Below are 19730 nucleotides of genomic sequence, written 5' to 3'. Positions count from 1 at the left end.
ACCAAAATATTGTTAGAATTCAGTACTAATAAAAACAGTATAAATAGTATAGTATATGTAGCGTGCTGTAATAAATAATCATGTGTCAGTTAGTGATTCAGTAAACTGCTTTAAAAGTGATCAAAAATATTAAAACAGTTTTACCGGTATAAGTGTAAACACTAAAATAGAAGAGTCTCATTTAGTTAAGTAGAAATTAACTTAAATTTACCTTATTGACTGTAAATTGAATTACATTTATACAAACCGACAGAACCGACAGAACTGATTTCGTTTTATTATTTACAGCTACTTCATTTCGTTCTATTATAAGTATTATACCACGACGCAGAGCTGGAATATGTAGGTAGGTATTCATAATTTGTAGTCAGGCTAAATAAGTAAAGGCCATGGTTGTTATTAAAACCGCTTAGGACGCGCTTCGGATGGGCTGACTGCTCGGACTAACCAGCGTAGGCTCGCATTCCAATTACGCTCGGGTAGTACATCGCTCGGTCATGTTACGCTGGTTAGCTCGATTGCTTAAACACCCACGCTAGCGGGGTGGTAATAACACTCTACCAGAGGGGCATCAGTGGTCTAGCATGAGTTGCGTTCTCGCGCGCGACATCTTGCGCGACTTCAAGTATGGAATCGTACGCGAGAACGCAACTCATGCTAGACCGCCATGTACTATTCGTGCACTTCTTTTTTTGTATTTAACTTTTATTGTTTTGGAAAATATGTTTATTGGAACAACGTGTAAGTAATTAAACTCGCATAAAACAACCTTAAATTGAGTACGAAGAATTGAGGGCAAGAGTTCGTCAGGCTAAAAGTAAAAATCAGAAAAAGAGTAAAATAATAATTATGTACTTTATCTGATTCTGATGGCGTGCGAATGCAAACGTATATAATTTCTACTTAACTAGAATGAAACTCTTCTATTTTAGTGTTTACACTTATACTGGTAAAACTGTTTTAATCTTTTTGATCACTTTTAAAGCAGTTTACTGAATCACTGTTAACTGACACATAATTATTTATTACAGCACGCTACATTTATACTGTACTATTTATACTGCTTTTATTAGTATTGAATTCTAACAATATTTTGGTGGTAACTACTAAGAAAAAATAAATTCCACCTTTTACCAGTGGTAACTACTGGGAAAAAAATCCCACCTTTTACCAAGCCGAGTTGGTGGTAACTAGTGGGAATTTTTTTCCCAGTAGTTACCAGTGGTAAAAGGTGGGAAAAAATTCCCAGTAGTTACCACTGGTAAGAACTTGGTAGTAACTAGTGGGAATAACCCCAAGAGTCTGGTCCGAGTCCGGACGGCCGCTAGCGAGGTTGCGGAAGAATACTTCGGCATTCCTGAGACCTCGCCGTTTAGCAGTGAGGCGGCAACAGAGGAGTTTTAGTGGGTAAACCATGGGTCCCATTAGCTTGTATCCCACATAACCATCCCAGGCCCAGTCAATGACCTTTTATTTATGTAGACGTGTGACGTTCATAGTTGACAAAACTAAAATTTTATCCAACGATATTGACAACTTGACAGGTTGGCGTCACCCATACGACTAACTAAATATAGGTTCCGTAACCTATATCAGGCGTGTCTCACTCCGCGATTACAGGTAGCTAAAAGTACATCCGTTCGGCCCCAATTTTGGGGAAAGTTACAAGCCGCGCGTGGCGCTGTCGCCATCTAGCGGCCATATCTGTGCTGGTCGTAACAGACGCGTTTTGTTAGAGAGTGAGTCTTCTGTACTTACTATTGTACTATTATTTATTCTGTGCCTATATTTAATGGCTCACGATCGTGCGCCTGGTATCATATCTACCTCATTTTACTTGCATCTATGGGCCCAGTAAAAAAATCTCATTAAACTAACAAACTACTAGCGTAATAACGTTGTTCGACGTTATTACGCTATCGACGACTTCGAAGTGAACAGTGCATTCTAAAGCAATGAAGCAACAAAGTAAACTTCCCAACGGATTACCGTTTTATTGAAACTTCCAATGAAATTAAAATGCTCCGCAATTCTTGGGCGTTCTAATTAAATTGGCAGCTAGTTCTCGGAGCGTCTGCTTAATTTGATAGTGTCGTTGATGCTCGTACCTGACCTAAAAGTTTATTTTCACCCTCAAAGGAGCGCGCTCCACAGTGCCACATTAAGAGAATTGTTTCCATCCTCGCCAGAGCCACTCGCTGCGATACGTGTACCTACCTAAACTCAGCTACATACCTATTCTAAAAGACGGTATTTTACGGTATATTTAATGAGATTGCATACGTATTCATGTTAATTTTCAAATATTGGGCTGTTTACGTTCACTTTAACTTATCGCTTAAGATGTGTATTATTTATATCATTTTGAAACCTTTAACCGATTCAAATTAGGTAATACCTATACACGCGCCTTCATAGCACTTCGATTCTAATGCGAACATCTTATTGAAGCATAAATTTAATAGACCTCAACAAATATTTATTAACATTTGAGATAAAAGGGATGCTTCTTAAATGTTGTTTAGGTATTAGAAATTAAGTCAATTGAATCAAATAGATACGCTATTTTCCATTAATGATGAATGATCAAAAAAAAGTTAAGTCAATTAGGTACATATCGCTCAGTTAAGGGTAAATGCAAATATTGCTTCAGCGTCGTCAAGCCCCGTCGGCCCGGGCTCCATACAAAGCAGGTACCCTGTAGGAAACGGAAGTGTGAATTTAAAGCAGGGCTCGGTTTGCAACGCCTGCAGCGTGAATAATTTTAAACTTCCATTGTGCTTTTGGAGCATGTTATCCTCTAGTTTGGAGGCATATGACGTGGATATGAATTATTAACCATTATAGCAAACCTTTCGCTGAGCTATGTTCTCATGTGTTTTGGAATTTACAAAAACCGCAATATTAAACCACCATTTTAAAAATGTGTCTTTAGTTTGCCAGGTTTGATAAATTTAAAAAGACTAGACATTTAAAACGCGTACGTATCATATAATTTCATTAAGTAGTAAATACAAATATATTTCAAAAGACATTTTTTAAGAGTGGAGCCGACCGCGGGGTAGTTTGCTGCTGCTGCGGCCACATCACTAAACGTGGTGACGGGCGGCGCGGCGGGACTGTTTACACTTAAACATATTCTTATAATTATAAACATACTTATTCATATTGGTCAAGCAAATCTCGTACTTAATGAAAAGGCTATTTACTCTCGCCTTTGTATTAGGCTTTCAGCGGTGATAAATGTGAACTGAGCCTTCGCGAACTGTAAATTCCAATTTTCGTTCCTATTTAGTACATAAAGTACAGCCAGTGTCACTTTGTGTACAAAAGTGTTTTTCTAATATTACTTTTATGGAGTAGTTGTATAATATCGGAGTAAGCACTAAGCACCTGGTGGACCGGACCGCGGGGTGCGGCACCGCCGTCCTTCCAATCCCGGTGCTAAGAAGGACCTAACCAACAGCCGTTATCTAGGAAATATGCCCCTTTCAGAGTTACATTACAAGCTCAGCAATCCAAAACCTCGCTGATTCAGCTATACACATTCCACGTTGCTCTTGCTGTATATCACAGGCATACTTATTCCGTTAAAGCTCAGCGTTTTTTTTTCTAGAGAATATATCCTAAATACCTTGCAAAATGCATTCAAAGAAAACCACGAATTGAAATAAGTTAATGAGAGTCAGTATGTCTGGGAGCCGTTAGGCTGCGACTACATAAGTCAGATTAGTTGGGCCATTTTATTTAAAGTTGTCCCCTACACTTTTTTTTAATTTGTGAATGTATATGTTATATCTACTCCGAATTACGAGCTCTTTAAATCCTAATAGGAGAAAAAAAGTGTCCCAAGATTTTTTGCCATTCCGTTACCATTTTTTCATAGACTTGGGACTAGGGTTTGCACGACGGATCCGAAATGTATGGGAAGATCCGCGGATCCGGATCCAGATCCGGATAATTGCATACATTTCGGATCCGGATTGCAAACCCTACTTGGGACACTTATTTTCTCCTATTAGGATCAAAAGAGCTCATGATTCTGAGTAGAAATAACATAAAAAATCCCAATTTTGAAAAAAAGTGTAGGGGACAACTTTAAATAAAATGGCCCAGTTAAGTGAATTTTGGATTTTAACTACCACGGCCGAATAATGTGCAAAATGACAAAACAATTATTGTTTCAAAACGGTCACTAAATTTATGGAAATACGAAATCAAACATGATTATGTTTATTTTTTAATTACAAGATCATTGTACATAAAAATAAATAAAATAACTTAACAAAATAAAACTAAATTAAAACTAAAAACTAATACCAAATAAAATAAAAATAAATCTAAAAAATTGGATCCTTTTGGCATGGTGCGCAGCATTTCCCCGCTGCATTGCGAGGCTAATACGCTGCGCGTGAAAGCTGCCAGCTCTTCCGTCACCAGTGAGGTCGATCAGTCTTTTCGACAGGTCTTTGAAAAGTTGTAGGGCACTAGGATCCCACGGGCCAAGGGTCTCAACCCCAAATGGCATAAAAATATACTCGGGGCTGAGACCCCTGTACTTATGAATTTTAAGCTTTTCGGCCGCTTTAGCCGCCGCACCTGCTTGGTTACTGGTTCCGGTGAGGTGGGAACGGGCCAGTGTGTCTACACAGGTAGCGTCCCACACTAGCACCCTCCCCAAGCTCCAAGGAACTAGGGACATACCGTCTGGTCTCTTGCCGTCGTCTCTGGCTATGCCAGTTGGTTCCAGTAGAACTGGCACGTTGACGGATGCAAGGGACCGGCGGATTATGTCATTCAGAGCGGCGTGTCTTGAAAAGCGGCCAGCACTTTTTTGACAGGTTAACCCGTGGTGTCCTAATTCGTCGACCTCACTGCCGCAGGGGCACCTGTGTGGAGCACAGATTCGAACTCCAAGCCGAAGACAGGTCGCGATGCGGAGGATGTCCGGCGTGAGGAAGGTTCCGGTTTTTGGTCAAGGATATGCCCGGAGCCACTCCCCGGACTCCTTCGTTGCCGAAGCCAGTAGTCTAGCCCGTTCGCGGCCTGTACTACGGCTTAGGAGGGAATTTACTGAAATTTGGCACATGATGTCGTCTCAGCTCCTTTGACAATTTGGATGAGTTGGGAAATCCTTGGTTGGGCAAGCAGTTGACCAAGCTTTCTTGGCTTCGTCCAAGCTCGCAGTCTCATAGTTTGAGGGAAGACCCTTAAGGATTTTTCCTATAAGACTAAACATGATTTAGTTCAATTATTTTAAAAACATAAAAAGCTCTTCAAAAAGTGGTGGATTCATTATGACATTTGTGACAATCTATGAGTACACTAGCCTGTAGGTAATAGACAACCTAATAATGAGGCATTTTGTGAGCAAATATCATGACCCTACGAGCAAAGAGTAGTATTGCCTACGAGTTTATTAATTATTTATTTAATTAATAAAGTACAGTGATATTCTTAACTATAATCATAGCCCCGCAAAACTCAACAATGAGTTTGACTGTGGGGTCATCAGTCTCTGGTTAATATGTAACTTAAAGTAGGTAAATTAATTAAGTATGTGTACTTATTCATAGAACCCAAAGTTTTCTCAAACATAGGTAGCATTATTTTCATGGTTACTACTATGTCTCAAACTATCAATTTTCGTCAGAACTCGTCACGGGTTTGGATCAATAATGTGTGGCTAGGATTTGCACGACGGATCCGAAATGTATGGGAATATCCGCGGATCCGGATCCAGATCCGGATAATTTCATACATTTCGGATCCGGATTGCAAACCCTATGTGTGGCAGGAAGTTTGTTTTTAACTTTCATTACTTATTTAACTTGTTTGGAAACGGAATACGAACCCGGGCTTCCTGGTGCTAATATTAACTTGTAATCTTCTTTATTGTGAAAGACAGTTTCTTTATAAATGTGTTCACAAATAAATTAAATAAAAGGCTGCTAAAAATAGTAACGATGCTACGGCCACGCGTAGTCACGCATATAAATATAGGTATGTAAGCGCAGAATCGTCTCTACCCGATATAAGAATACTTTAATATGTTTTTCTTAATTGAAATAATACATAAAATTAGAAGTAAATACTATACCAGTATAAATTGCATGTTGTAACTTTTAATTCCTGTGTATAATTAGTATATTAGTACTCGTATTGTTTGCATGCCAGTATTCTTAGCGAGATATGAGCGCTTCACTACATACTACCGTAAATTATTATGTATATCTGGCAAATCGTCGCGATATCAAGCTGAGTGGGGACCTTTTAACACAATGTTCTTTTATATTTCTGTTCGTCCTAATGAATTTTTGTTATTTTTTATGCTAATTTGTTAATTTCTTGTGCTAATAAATATTAACTTACTTACTAAATAAAAACTAATTCATGAAGTCATTCATAAAACTAACTAACCGGTAACGTTTATTGTACAAACCTACACATCTACATTAAGCAACCAAATGTAGTATTATAAAATGTACCTCTATACCTAAGCATACTCCGATTTTACGGGGAAAAATGCACCAGTGCGATATGGAGCAATTTCTAAATCTTCTTCTTCTCCCTTGCCACTTCCACATTTTATTTGGGGTCGGCTCTCCTCGTTCTAAGGACCAGGACGGTCTGTCCTGGGTTGTCGCATCTGTAAGTTAGGCTCGCTGCAAGTCGCGGGTTAGGGTAGCCAGCCACGTGGTTTTGGATCTTCCATTGTCTTTTCTGGTGCAACAACGGTATTACCAGCGCCTTATTCTTGACCACGTGATCTTCGGAACGAACGTCTCATTATGTGGCCATACCAATACCATCTAAGTCGGCTTTCGGTGATATTATCTGTGATGAGCGCAAGTCGCAACTTTGTAACTCCCTCTGATATACTCGTTTCGTATTTTATCGAATCTTAAATTGTTACGCCTGCTGCTGCCCATAGCCCACGTTTCTGCTTGTTAAAAATTAAAACTGCAAGTATATACCTAATAATATTAGGTACTTTGTCATAGTACCTACGTGTCTGGCGTGACGAAGAACGAAAATTAAATCAATCCGGATCATTTTTCGATGGAAATAAATTATAAAATGCGACCGACACGACATGGCGATAAATGTCGCTATACCTTCTAAGAGAAGAAGAACAAGTGCGTTTTTAAGTCCACTTAAATAAGATGGTTGGCTGTGATTTTCTAGGTAAAATAACTATTTTTACAGTACATATGGGGCTACTTTTCCGCACTAGTGCGTAAAATAGCACTTTTCGTGCGTATGTCGAAACTTTAAAGTGCCATATGTACTGTAAAACGTTGTTCGATACACGTGCGAATAGGTAATTCGCAACTCGTGTCGATTTAAAACACTCCCTTCGGTCGTGTTTTAATTTATCGCCACTCGTTTCGAATTTCCTCTTTTTCGCACTTGTATCGAAAATAACTATTTTACGTTACTTATCTTCTTATTCTTTTCGTGTCGAGGTTACTTTTTCATGCGATGCTGGATGCCCAGTCAGCAGCAGTGTTGACAGCCGTTATTAACTTAATGATAATCGGTTGCACGCAGCCAAGGCTTCAACCATAAATAAGCACATTGAACTTCTAAAGTTAATTCCGATCGCAACTGTAGCAGCGTTGCTGCAGCAGTGGGAACACTTTAACAATCAATTTAATCAATTGAATTCCTGTCGTCGCCAAATTGCTGTCATGATTGAAACGTTAAACTCCGTCACTAATTTATCAATTTATCAAGGAGATTGACAGTGACACCGCACGCTATACAGCAATGCAGCAATGTTTTCGCAACATAATATTCTTATCCATGGAATAGACCTCAACAAACGACAGAAACTAATTCCATAATGTTCGCAATTCGTGTGGCCGTATCCTAAGAATTAAATGTACCGGCGGATCCGGAATCGCTGAGTTAGTGCCCGCAGCCGGAACCGGTGCCGCTGCTCTTACAACTCACTAATTTTGTAATGTTACCCTCTATTCCAACCCTACAAAAATGTGGCCGTTAATTGACTATAGTGTACTTTATACACTATACAGGATGCTTCCTGTAACAGGAGCAATAAATTAAACTAAAGGCTGTACTCCTCAAACTGACCAAAATTTGTTCAGCAACTTTTAAAAATTATGAATCCTTTAGACTTCCTCTTTTTCATACAAAATAAATATTGCCTTCGATGTACGCTGACATCAGTGTGTTTGACGTTGCTTGTCACGCTTTAAACATAACAAAATTTGCAATAAATTTGAGTCTTAGAATAAACTTTAAAGTGTAATAAAAATCAAAACATGAGTTATTTTCAAAAGTTGCTGAACAAATGTTGGTCAGTTTGAGGAGTACAGCCTTCAGTTTAATTTATTGCTCCTGTTACAGGAAGCACCCTGTATAATTCTATTAATTAGGTATTAAGTATAATAATAAAAATCTACCTACCTATCAAATCTATACGGCGGCGGCGTGCTTATTGACCCCTTAGCCAAAAGAGATCATCGATTATGTACAACCTATTATATTATACTGTGAAGTTGCCTAATCTATATATAGCTCTGGGTAACTATTTGCAACGTTAAATTGCTTGTTCTATTTTAGTAATCGAGATACTCGTACGTTGGCCTCAATCAACAAACTTCTCAATGCGGAGTGAGACCTCACAATGTAGGATATAGGTACATACCTATATTAAGTTAACAGGCAGCATTAAACGTCACATAAACCCAGCCGAAATACTATCTAGGTGACGCTCTCGTTTTAAAAGGACATTCTGAATAACATGAAAGTTGACATGAACATCCAACTGTTATAAAAATGTATGTTTGGCTATTTTAAATACCATAAAGCAGGGTTTTAAAAGTGACGCAGGCGACCGTTTACATGTCAACGAGTGACAAGAGAAAGTTGATTCACCCATCTATTGTCTGGCACTAGTTGTCGTTGCTAAGATGATATCAGTTTGCAGAAAACGAAATAAAACGTTATCTTTCTATCACTCCTCCATATTAGTGTGATAGAGACGAAAAGTCTCGTGATTATTTCCTTAGATTTTCGATTTTTATTGACTATTTTCATCTTGGCTATGCCCCTGACTCGCGTCATACAGTCGAATTCGAACATGCACCTGACATGCAACCGATATTAAAATGATATTGGAATCATATCAGTTAGCTGTCATTAGTAGGTACGTTCATTTCGCTCGGATTTGTCTGGCAGTGGCATTCCTGCAGGAGACTCGATGGAAAGGCAACAGGTCCCGGAACATCGGGAATGGATACAAGCTGATGTACACGGGCTCTCCGAGGGGGGACAACGGCGTGGGGGTGGTGCTCTCTGAGGAGTTCAGGGATAGCGTTTTGGACGTAAAGCGTATAAGCGACCGCCTTATGGTTGTGGAGGTGCTTATCGAAGGGGTCGTGACCAATTTGATAAGTGCCTACGCCCCACAGGCCGGTTGTAGCGATGCGGACAAGGCGATGTTCTGGGAGCAACTCGGGGAACTGCTGCGTAGCATCCCGTTGTCGCAGAGTGTTGTTGTGGGTGGCGATCTGAACGGTCATGTGGGTGAGAAGTGTGAGGAGTTTGGGCGTGTTCACGGTGGTTTTGGTTTCGGGAGCCGTAACCCCGAAGGGGAAGAAATTCTCCGGACGTGTACGGCTGCTGATCTAGCCGTCGTGAACACGTTTTTCAAAAAGAAATCCGAGCATCTGATCACCTACAGGAGTGGGAGGAGCGCCACTCAGATCGATTACTTTCTCACTCGGAGAGACTATATCGGCAAAGTAGCCACCTGTAAAGTCATACCGGGAGAGAGTCTCACTGCCCAACACCGAGTCCTTGTGATGGACCTGCTCGTCAAGCCCCGAGGCACATACCGGGAGCAGTCCCAGCAAACATTTTAAGTATTTTTTCCTAGGCTCGAAGAAGATTTTACCAATTTAAGTAAAAATTACGTCCTAAGTCACCAATTATTTTACGTATTGTACACTTTTACTTCAAAGTCAAAATATAGGGACAATAAAACGTAAATTTTACTTCATAAATAGACCATGAAGTCAGGGACTTACGGGTTGAAAATAAGGCGAAATATTAGGTAAAATTTACCTTGAAACCTGACCAATAGGTCAAATCTACTAATAAGGCATTTTAGGTGTATTTGCGACGTAATTATTTCTTATATGGGGACCATGAAGTCACGGACTTAATGGTTAAAAATAAGTCGAATTATTAGGTAAAATTCACTTAGATCCCTGACCAATAGGTCAAATCTACTAATAAGGCATTTTAGGTGTATTTGCGACGTAATTATTTCTTATACGGGGACCATGAAGTCAGGGACTTAATGGTTGAAAATAAGTCGAATTACTAGGTAAAATTAACTACGAACCCTGACCAATAGGTCAAATATACTAATAAGGTATTTTAGGTGTATATGCGATGTAATTATTTCTTATACGGGGACCATGAAGTCAGGGACTTAATGGTTGAAAATAAATCGAATTACTAGGTAAAATTAACTTCGAACCCTGACCATTCTAACATCAGTTTGATGTCAGAAGCACGTTCGAATTGGCCTGATACGCGTAATGGTTCCTCTACAAGTCTACACGATGGCCCAACATACTCGTATTGGCCCAATTTTGTATGTAATATTGATAAACGACAATGTCTGATAGTCATAAATATTAACAAAGTGCGGCCCGCGTCAACTTCGTTAACTACTGTGTGGCCCTTGGCTGCTAAAAGGTTGCCGACCGCTGGTGTAGACTGTGTAGACGAGCCATAATGTCCGATAGCAGAGCGACATGACTTGCCGCAACGTTTCCAATGAAAGTTTATGCAGCGATGCGTCATTTTAATGAGCGGCAAAATTGTCTGTACGCTGTACGCAGCTCTCGCGTTAAAAGACAACTGTTTTATAGTCGGAACTCGGAACTAGGGTTTGCACGACGGATCTGAAATGTATGGGAAGATCCGCGGATCCGGATCCAGATCCGGATAATTTCATACATTTCGGATCCGGATTGCAAACCCTAGTCGGAACAAACTAACGCATGCCATTATTTTTGCAATGACAAAGTGTGGACTTTGTCATTGGAAATGGCATGCGTTAGTTTGTTCCGACTAGTTCCGAATGTTGTCATTAAGTAATGTCAAAGGAGACCATCTAATATTTTCGTTCAAATAGGGGATGAAACTTCAAACTTCATTTAAATATATATTATTGTACAACAAGAAAAGTTCTTGAAAATTCATCCCCTAAGGTGGTGAAAAGGGTGGGGCTAAAAGTTTGTAGGGAAGGGGGGGCAAGACGGGGTACTTAAGGTTTGATGCCCTATGAAACTGACCTTATTGTATTTTAAGGATTCGTTTTATTTTAACAAGCATCTTTGGTAATCAGTCTTCATTATTACAGTTTTTTATGAATCTAATTAACATATTAAAATTTCTAAACATTAACTAGAAAAAGTCCTTTCTCCCCATCTTGCCCCGTGCATGGGGTGAGATGTAGCACCCCTTATGGGCAAGATGGGGTACCACTTTGGGGACAAGATGGAGTACATAGCAAGATGACTTATTGCTTGGTTTTATTTTATTTTATCTATCAATTGATTTTTATCTGAACTTTCACGAACTACCTTCAATTTTCATTCCAATGTTATCTGTGGGGCTAAAAATGTTTTGGCCGCTAACATATAGCCTATATTTTTCCTTCCACCTCAGCTTCCATCGCATTTTTCATGCTCTCATCGGACCAATCACCTCCACTAGTTTTTTTATACTTTCCCATCATGCTAGAACAAGGTAAAGCATTTTTATTTGTCTGATGGGAGTTATTTTAAGACAGTATTCTCAGCGGATACCTATCCCGTCTTGTCCCTACGTATGGTATCCCGTCATGCCCCCGTGGGTCGAATTGAATAAAAAAAACTGGATAAAAGCATTGTGCCAGGGATCGGAACCGGTTTTTTTGCAAAAACTTAGAAATAACCATATTTTGCGAATTATTATACTAGAAATGTAGGACTCAGTTGTGTTTTTAGGTTACGACTTCGTTTTATTAGATTTCCCAATTAAAAATGAAGTAATTAGCAAAGAACGAAAAAATACCGTTTCCGTTCCCATACAAAAAATATCGGTATCCGATCCCTGCATCTATACATATAATAAAGCTGAAGAGGGTCGAAAGTCTGTACATGGAAGATATTCGAAAAAAAGTTGGTTGGGGATACTTAGAATCGATAACAGAACACGTTCCAACAGTTTTTAGAATTTTTGTCTGTTTGTCTGTTTGTCTGTTTATCTGTTTATCTGTTTATCTGTTTATTTGACCGCGCATCACGTGAAAACGGCTGAACGGATTTTGATGCAAACTTTACTAATCTGTCAAGAAACTCCCTGGCCCTATTTTAGGCTAGAAAAATTCAACCCCTAAAAGGGGGGTGGCCACTACACTCAATTAAGTTATGTTTGCACCTGAATCTTATGGCGCTAACTTAATAAAGTGGTGTAAACTTTTTTTTTGTGTAGGTATGTACTTTGTAAAAAAACAACATTTTTCTTAGTCAATGTCAAACGTCTTTGCAAATACATATTAAATCACATTTATAGACGGGTCTATCGCGGGTTTATTGACAATAATTAACATTATGTGAAGTGGGTGGTTTAAAATATGATGTCTACCCCAAACTTTTTCATACACTTTTCGTCGGGTAGTTGCACAAATCTCTGTTTTGACATTTTGTTGGGACATCAGTTAGCCGCGACCATGACCAGTGAAACCTGTGTCGAAACGTCGGTAAATAAAGGTAATAAAATAAATTTCGAGATAGGCCCGTCTATAAATGTGAGTTAATATGTGTTCGAAACGCGAAAGTTTTTAAATTTTAAATAGGTATTAAGTCTTTGTAAATGTCAAACAATTTGGGACTTGCATTTTAAACGCGTTACCATACCTTTCCGAAAAAAACGAATTTTTCGCGAAATTCTCGCAACGTATTGAGGTTACAAGGTAGCACGGTCTCAGGAATCTGAGGAAGAATCGGAGACGTTCACGCAGTGCGAAGAGCGGTTGACCGCTCAGCGGATTCGCACGACAGACGCGCTCGACGGTAAGTACTGTGGTGCATCAGCGGATACTGGAGAGCCCAGCACACACATTAACCTACATTAATACTATTGTTCTGTGTTTAAGCACTGACAGCCTGGACGCTTCGGCCTTCCGCCCTACGCGGAGCTCGGCCTTCGGCCTTCGCACTTAGACACTTATACTATTGTTCTGTGATTAAGCACTGACATCCAGGACGCTTCGGGCCTTCGGCCCTACGAGGAGCTCGGCCTTCGGCTTTCGCATTAGATATCCACACCAAAATTCAACCATTGCGGCGGTGTCCCTGACATAGCCTCTCTCAATTTTTTCTATCAAAAAAATTCGCGCTCGCTACGCTCGCGTTTTTAACTTTTAAAGTTAAGCCTACTTTGATAAAGGTGGCATTCTGGGCACCCTACCGAGCGACTACTACTACGACGGACGCTTCGGGCCTTCGGCCCTAAGCGGAGCTCGGCCTTCGGCTTTCGCATTTAGACACTGATACCATTGTTCTGTGATTAAGCACTGACATCCTGGACGCTTCGGGCCTTCGGCCCTACATGGAGCTCGGCCTTCGGCTTTCGCATTAGATATCCACACCAAAATTTCACGTAAACCACTGCGGCTATGTCCATGACATAGCCTCTCTAATTTTTTTTTGTATAAAAAAAAAATTCGCGCTCGCTACGCTCGCGTTTTTAATACGATTTTAAGGGTTAAGCCGACTTTGATAAAGGTGGCATTCTGGGCACCCTACCGAGCGACTACTACTACGACTTAAGCATTGACATTCTGGACGCTTCGGGCCTTCGACCCTACATGAAGCTCGGCCTTCAGCTTTCGCATTAGATATCCACACCAAAATTTCACGTAAACCACTGCGGCTATGTCCCTGACATAGCATCTCTAATTTTTTTTCTATCAAAAAAAATTCGCGCTCGCTACGCTCGCGTTTTTAATACGATTTTAAAGGTTAAGTCTAATTTGATAAAGGTGGCATTCTGGGCACCCTACCGAGCGACTACTACTACGACTTAAGCACTGACATCCTGGACGCTTCGGGCCTTTGGCCCTACGCGGAGTTCGGCCTTCGGCCTTCGCATTTAGACACTGATACTATTGTTCTGTGCTTAAGCACTGACAGCCTGGAAGCTTCGGGCCTTCGGCCCTACATGGAGCTCGGCCTTCGGCTTTCGCGTTAGATATCCACACCAACGTTTCACGTAAACCATTGCGGCTGTGTCCCTGACAACATTTCTCTCATCTCTCAATTTTTTTTATCAAAAAAAAATTCGCGCTCACTACGCTCGCGTTTTTAACTTTTAAAGTTAAGCCTACTTTGATAAAGGTGGCATTCTGGGCACCCTACCAAGCGACTACAACTTAGGCCAATTTATAATTAAACATTTTTTTACACTCTTAAAAGTAATCCCCGGTACATACATATATGTAGATATTTAGTTATGCATACATAAACAACTGTAAATAAAGTGTAAATACTCGGCCTCAAGTTTTTGATATCTATAATATTCTCCTTTCCTCTAATCTTACTTCTAACTAATATAATATTAGACCTAAATTCGAAAGTTTGTTAGGAAGTATGGATTTCTATGTGTATAATTCTTAATTTTTCATGCTCAGAATGATTTGACTGGAGGACAGAATTGGATGATATTTGCCATGGACATGATTTGGATAGGTACAGTCAAGAACGTAAAAATACAAAAGTAGTACTGTATTGTCCGTTATACACCTACTATAACTCTATGTCGTTTAAATCACGTCTAATATTGGAATAAGGGCGAAAAAAAACTATTGGTTTTGAAGTGTAGTTTTGTTTAGTGGTAAGTACCTACCTATTAATTGTAAAATATTTTATCTGGACTTCAGTCCCCTAATCGTATCCATCTGTCAACTTTACTTCAAGTTCCGCCTCCAGGGGAAAGAGAAATTAGGGATGAATTAGCTTACTGACACAGACCGAATTCCACGCGGGCGGGGCCGCGGGCACAGCTAGTTGTGCAATACACCGAAAAACAAGTTCTTATCTGTTAGCGAACATATTATCACGTGTGAACAACTTTAAGTCTTGTCTGAAATGTTGTTACTTAAGTACACGTAAACGCTCTAAATTTTATGAAGAAATCACTAGATATTTGCAAAACACTGTTATTTCCCCCCTTCCCCAACCTAACGGAAAAGTTTTGAGTAAGAAATTTGGAACTTCACACTCTTCACAGACAGACACGATATTAGAAAAGAAGAAAAGTTATTTTAAAGTTTAAAAAAAATCATCCCCAAAGGTGGTGAAAAAAGGGTTGAAAGTTTGTACTGGGAAATAATGTTTCTTTGAGCAGGAGAGTTAATTGAGTCGTTGTAGAAAATTCATTTTATCGGAATTTTAGTTTGTAAGGGACTTGAAATTTTGCAGAAAACTTAAGTAAGTAGGTATATTACAAAACACATTGATATAGTATAAAGAACTGGATACCCAATCAGCCGCCAAAAATGGCCCCACAAAAGTGATGTCAAAACAGATCATGCATTACTTTTTCGTTTAGTCTTGTTTGAAACGCTCAAATGTGAAGTTGTCAACAATTACGAAATGTGCCGTTAAAATATGTAAAAATAACAATGATAAAACAAGGAAAAAGGATGGAATGTATTTCTTTCGGTTAGTTCTTTGGATAGCATTACATAATTTATGTAATCTGGTGGTAATTTTATGATTTTGAATAAATTAATTTGTTAGTACCAAAGAAGGGATGTCAAGGAACAAAATTCTATTGAGTCGATGTGAGGTCAATATTTTTTTATATTTTTATATGGAATTCATAAGAAATAATATTATGTTTAAATTGAAGATTTCCAAGAAAACCTATGCGACGTGCAAAGTGGACTGCTATTTAATTATAGCAAGAGATAGGGGTGATGCAGTTTTAAACAAGGCAAAACGGCACTTGTGTGTTTGGCCCATTTCCCTGTTTCCGACATATACACCACCAATAAGGGCTTATATCGACTAACTGTAAATGCTAAACCTGTCGGAACACAGTGACAACCACAGGATTTTTTTTTTATAAAGTATAGGTAGACTTTATAAAAAAAATCCAATCAGTATCTAAATGTCCCCGTGCACCCGTGCTATGAGTAAATGTAGATCTTAAATACACAGTTATTTAATAAGTACAATTTATTTCAAGGAAATTAGTATTTAAAGACGTATACTTACGAATTAAAAATTTTATTTGTTTGAATTTGAACCACGAATTAATTTTATTTCAGCTCCCGATTAAATTAAATTTGTTTTATTTATTACTTCAATTTTAATATTTTCCTGTACAGTAATACATATTAAAGTGTACCAAAGTGACTCCATTCGTTCATTATTCTCGTTTGACGTTGTTTGACGTAAATACGTTACGTTTAGTGCCATCGGACTAAATTTTTTAACAGTGTTGGTACTTATGTTTGCAAATTTGACACTTAATGCTTACGATATTAAGCTCTTTTCTGTACGAAACATTTATCTTGACTCAAAATTTACGTAAGCGTTTTTATCATCAATGCAAATGGTGCGAAACGTCATTGGGATCCACATTTCTTGACGTTTTTGTTCTGCTTTGTGTCTATTTCTTTTATATTAAGTCAGTGACAAAACATGTATAATTATTTCATCGTTTTTGAAAATTCATCCCTTAAGGAAGTTAAATACGGATTGAATATTTTATCAAGAACGATATTTTTCTGGTGAGGATATTGAAATTTCGTAGGTATAGTCACGCTACGTGATTGTTACGCCATTTAGGGTTCTAGCTAAATTGGACATTCCATTAGCGTAAGTATGGAACTACCAATTTAGCTAGGACCCTAAATGGCGCAACGATCCCGTGTGCTGACTGTACCTACCTATTAAAAGAATATTAAGAAAATATGAAATTTGAGTCCAGCGTTTTGAAGATGCATGCATGAGTTTCAAATACATAGGCTGAAAATTTGTATCGGGTACACATATTTTAATATGTAAATATCCTGGTACTTATAGCGCGTATCCTGAAAGGTTTCATAATCCCAGCCGTTAAAAGTCTGCCTTTATGTAGGTCGGTGGCTATCGATTTTTTATTTGGCTGAAGCAGTGGATAATGGACGCTTTTATGCAAATGCAGATTCCGCAGTGCATCATATACCTACGAGATAAGCTGCATAAGCAAAAAGACTATACGAGTACTTTGGTTCTTAAAGTAGGTAGTAATTCGCCCCGAACTGTGAACTCGCCATTCGCCAAAAATGTTCAAAAAAGCTAGTCTTTTGACCGATGATTGATACAGCTTCGTGACTTTCGTGAGGCTCCGTGTATACCTACGCGACTTCAGAACCTAAGTAATTAATTACTTACTCTATATAGCACTAAAAGCATTTCAGATAATAAATAGTTTTTGGCAAAAATTTCATTTTTGGTACAAGCTTTTATCGCTGACTGTACTTTTTTTCCACAAACAACTAATACTCATCGAGACAATTCTAAAAACCCCAAACACAATTAGGTTCCGTTGTTTTATTACAGAGTTCCTATGACTAGGTAGGACAGGAGGTCCTGTCTCCATCATCAGATCAGCTCCATGGTACCATAATATTTCATTGTCACCCGACTTACACACGTATGCAAATTTTCAGCTTCATCGGAAAACGGGAAGTGGGTCAAATTTAACTTGCAAGATTTGATTACAGACCGACAGACAGACAACGGGACAGGTGAAACTAAATAAAAGCTTGTAAAATAGTTATTTTACGTGTTTTATTCCATTCTCAGATAAAAAGCGTCTTTGTTCCGGTAAACAATTTACGAGGGAAACTCATGACAATGGACAACTAAAAATCAATCTAAAAGTCTAAAAAGGTATATCAACTGCAAATACGCATATTGAACCGTGTTCAATTCAATTTATAAGAGCGTTTTCACATTGTTCGATCCGATATCAGTTGTTGGATGGCCTTGAGGAAAATAGATGTGTTCTTTTGAACAACAAACAATAATTAACTTAACACATTTAGTAGGTACTGTAGGTAGTCATGAAAATAATAAACAACAATATATAGCGACACCCAGATGCCATATTGTGAAAAATGAAAATCGACATACATATGTAGGTACTATATCGAGTGGGGTATTTATCATTATGTAGGGATTGGAATGTGATCTGTTTTCATTGATCGTTTTAATTTTGAATGATCATTTAGGATCTATAACGATACAAAGTTAAGCTATCGCTGTCGTGCCTATTTTAATATTTCATATTAAGACAATAGTGGTTAAACGGTTGTCCCATTTTCCCTCCCTGGATATTGTAATTATGGAAAAAGGAATTTGATGCATATTAACCATAGCTGTACCCTTTCGTTTGACTTTTTCGCAAGCGCGGACTTTTGGCCGAAGGGTGTGGTGTTTCGGCGGTTCCGGGGCAACCTGCCGAACCCCACGCCGAGGCAGACGACGCTACGGAGCCACGCTGTTACGTCGTCGCCCAAATCTAATATTTAGTTAATTTCATTTTTATGTATATTGTTTTTCTTTGTATCTTTATATTTTGTAGTTTCACAGTGCCTTGGTTTTATACTGTAATGCTCCGGGTCAGTTCAGGTCAGTTTCATTTATTTTGTTAAACATAGGTAACATGAAAGATGGTAGATACATTAATTTATACATTTGATCTCTATGTTTTACCCTCTATGCAGGTGTACAAAATTGTCTCGTGCGGTTATCAAATAAACGCATGCTTATGTCCAAAAAAACCTACCTACCTGAAAGCATAGTCATACATTAACATTAAATTTAATAATAACTACAAATTTCACTTAAAATACAAGTTACAAACTGAAATATTAACAATATCAATATATGTCTTACAATTATAATATAAAAATTAAAATACACTGTCAATAGAAAAAAATACATTTAGATGTCAATAATCAATACAATTCTAATACAAGTCTGAGCCATTATCATCATTTATGTATTCACTAATAGTATAGTAGCATTTGTCAATAAGATACGAAGTAAACTGTTTTTTGAATTCATATATGTCAAGTACTTTAAAATTGTCTGGAATTTTATTAAATATTATCGGTGCCATGCCTAAGATGTCATTTTTCACCAGCGCGGTGTTGCAACCCTGCAGAGTTTTCAGATTCTGACTATATTGTTGACGTGTTGGAAATCTCCGGCCTTCAGAAACGCTGCTGTATAAGTTTAGGTTGGTTTTGACAAATTTAGGTACTTCTAGTATGTATAACGATGCCAGTGTTAATATTTTAAGTGACTTAAAGAAAGGTACACAGCTATCTATGACTTTTAGTCCGCACATTGATCGTACACAACGTTTTTGTGCTTTGAAGGCTATTTCTTACTGTGTTACTTATTTAATAAATAAATAAATAAATAATTATAATAATTATAAGCAAAAAAAATTAAAAAGCTCCTGTGTCTTATCGCATATATACCTACATCAAATTGTCTAAAAATATTTTTAATCTTAACATCCAGAGAGGAAAATGAGGACTAGGTTTGTATGTATAGAAGCGGTCGTTCCTTTTCCTCTTAAGAACAACTACATATTGTGTAACAAAGAAGCCGACAATTTATATTATT

General features: G+C 38.3%; 1 long non-coding RNA gene across 1 annotated transcript; it reads right to left on the bottom strand.

Moving 5' to 3' along the window:
* Positions 1-366: 366 nt before the first annotated feature.
* LOC134662881 (uncharacterized) lies at positions 367-857 on the bottom strand. Its single transcript, XR_010098099.1, has 2 exons — positions 674-857; positions 367-579 (listed from the first exon to the last, which is right to left on the bottom strand). It is a non-coding gene; the product is annotated as an uncharacterized LOC134662881 (long non-coding RNA).
* Between the last annotated feature and the right edge of the window lie 18873 nt (positions 858-19730).

This window comes from Cydia amplana, chromosome 3, assembly GCF_948474715.1.
Source record: "Cydia amplana chromosome 3, ilCydAmpl1.1, whole genome shotgun sequence".
NCBI classification, from domain to species: domain Eukaryota; kingdom Metazoa; phylum Arthropoda; class Insecta; order Lepidoptera; family Tortricidae; genus Cydia; species Cydia amplana.
The sequence above is the reverse complement of the archived record's forward strand: the minus strand, read 5'-3'. Positions and strand labels throughout refer to the sequence as shown.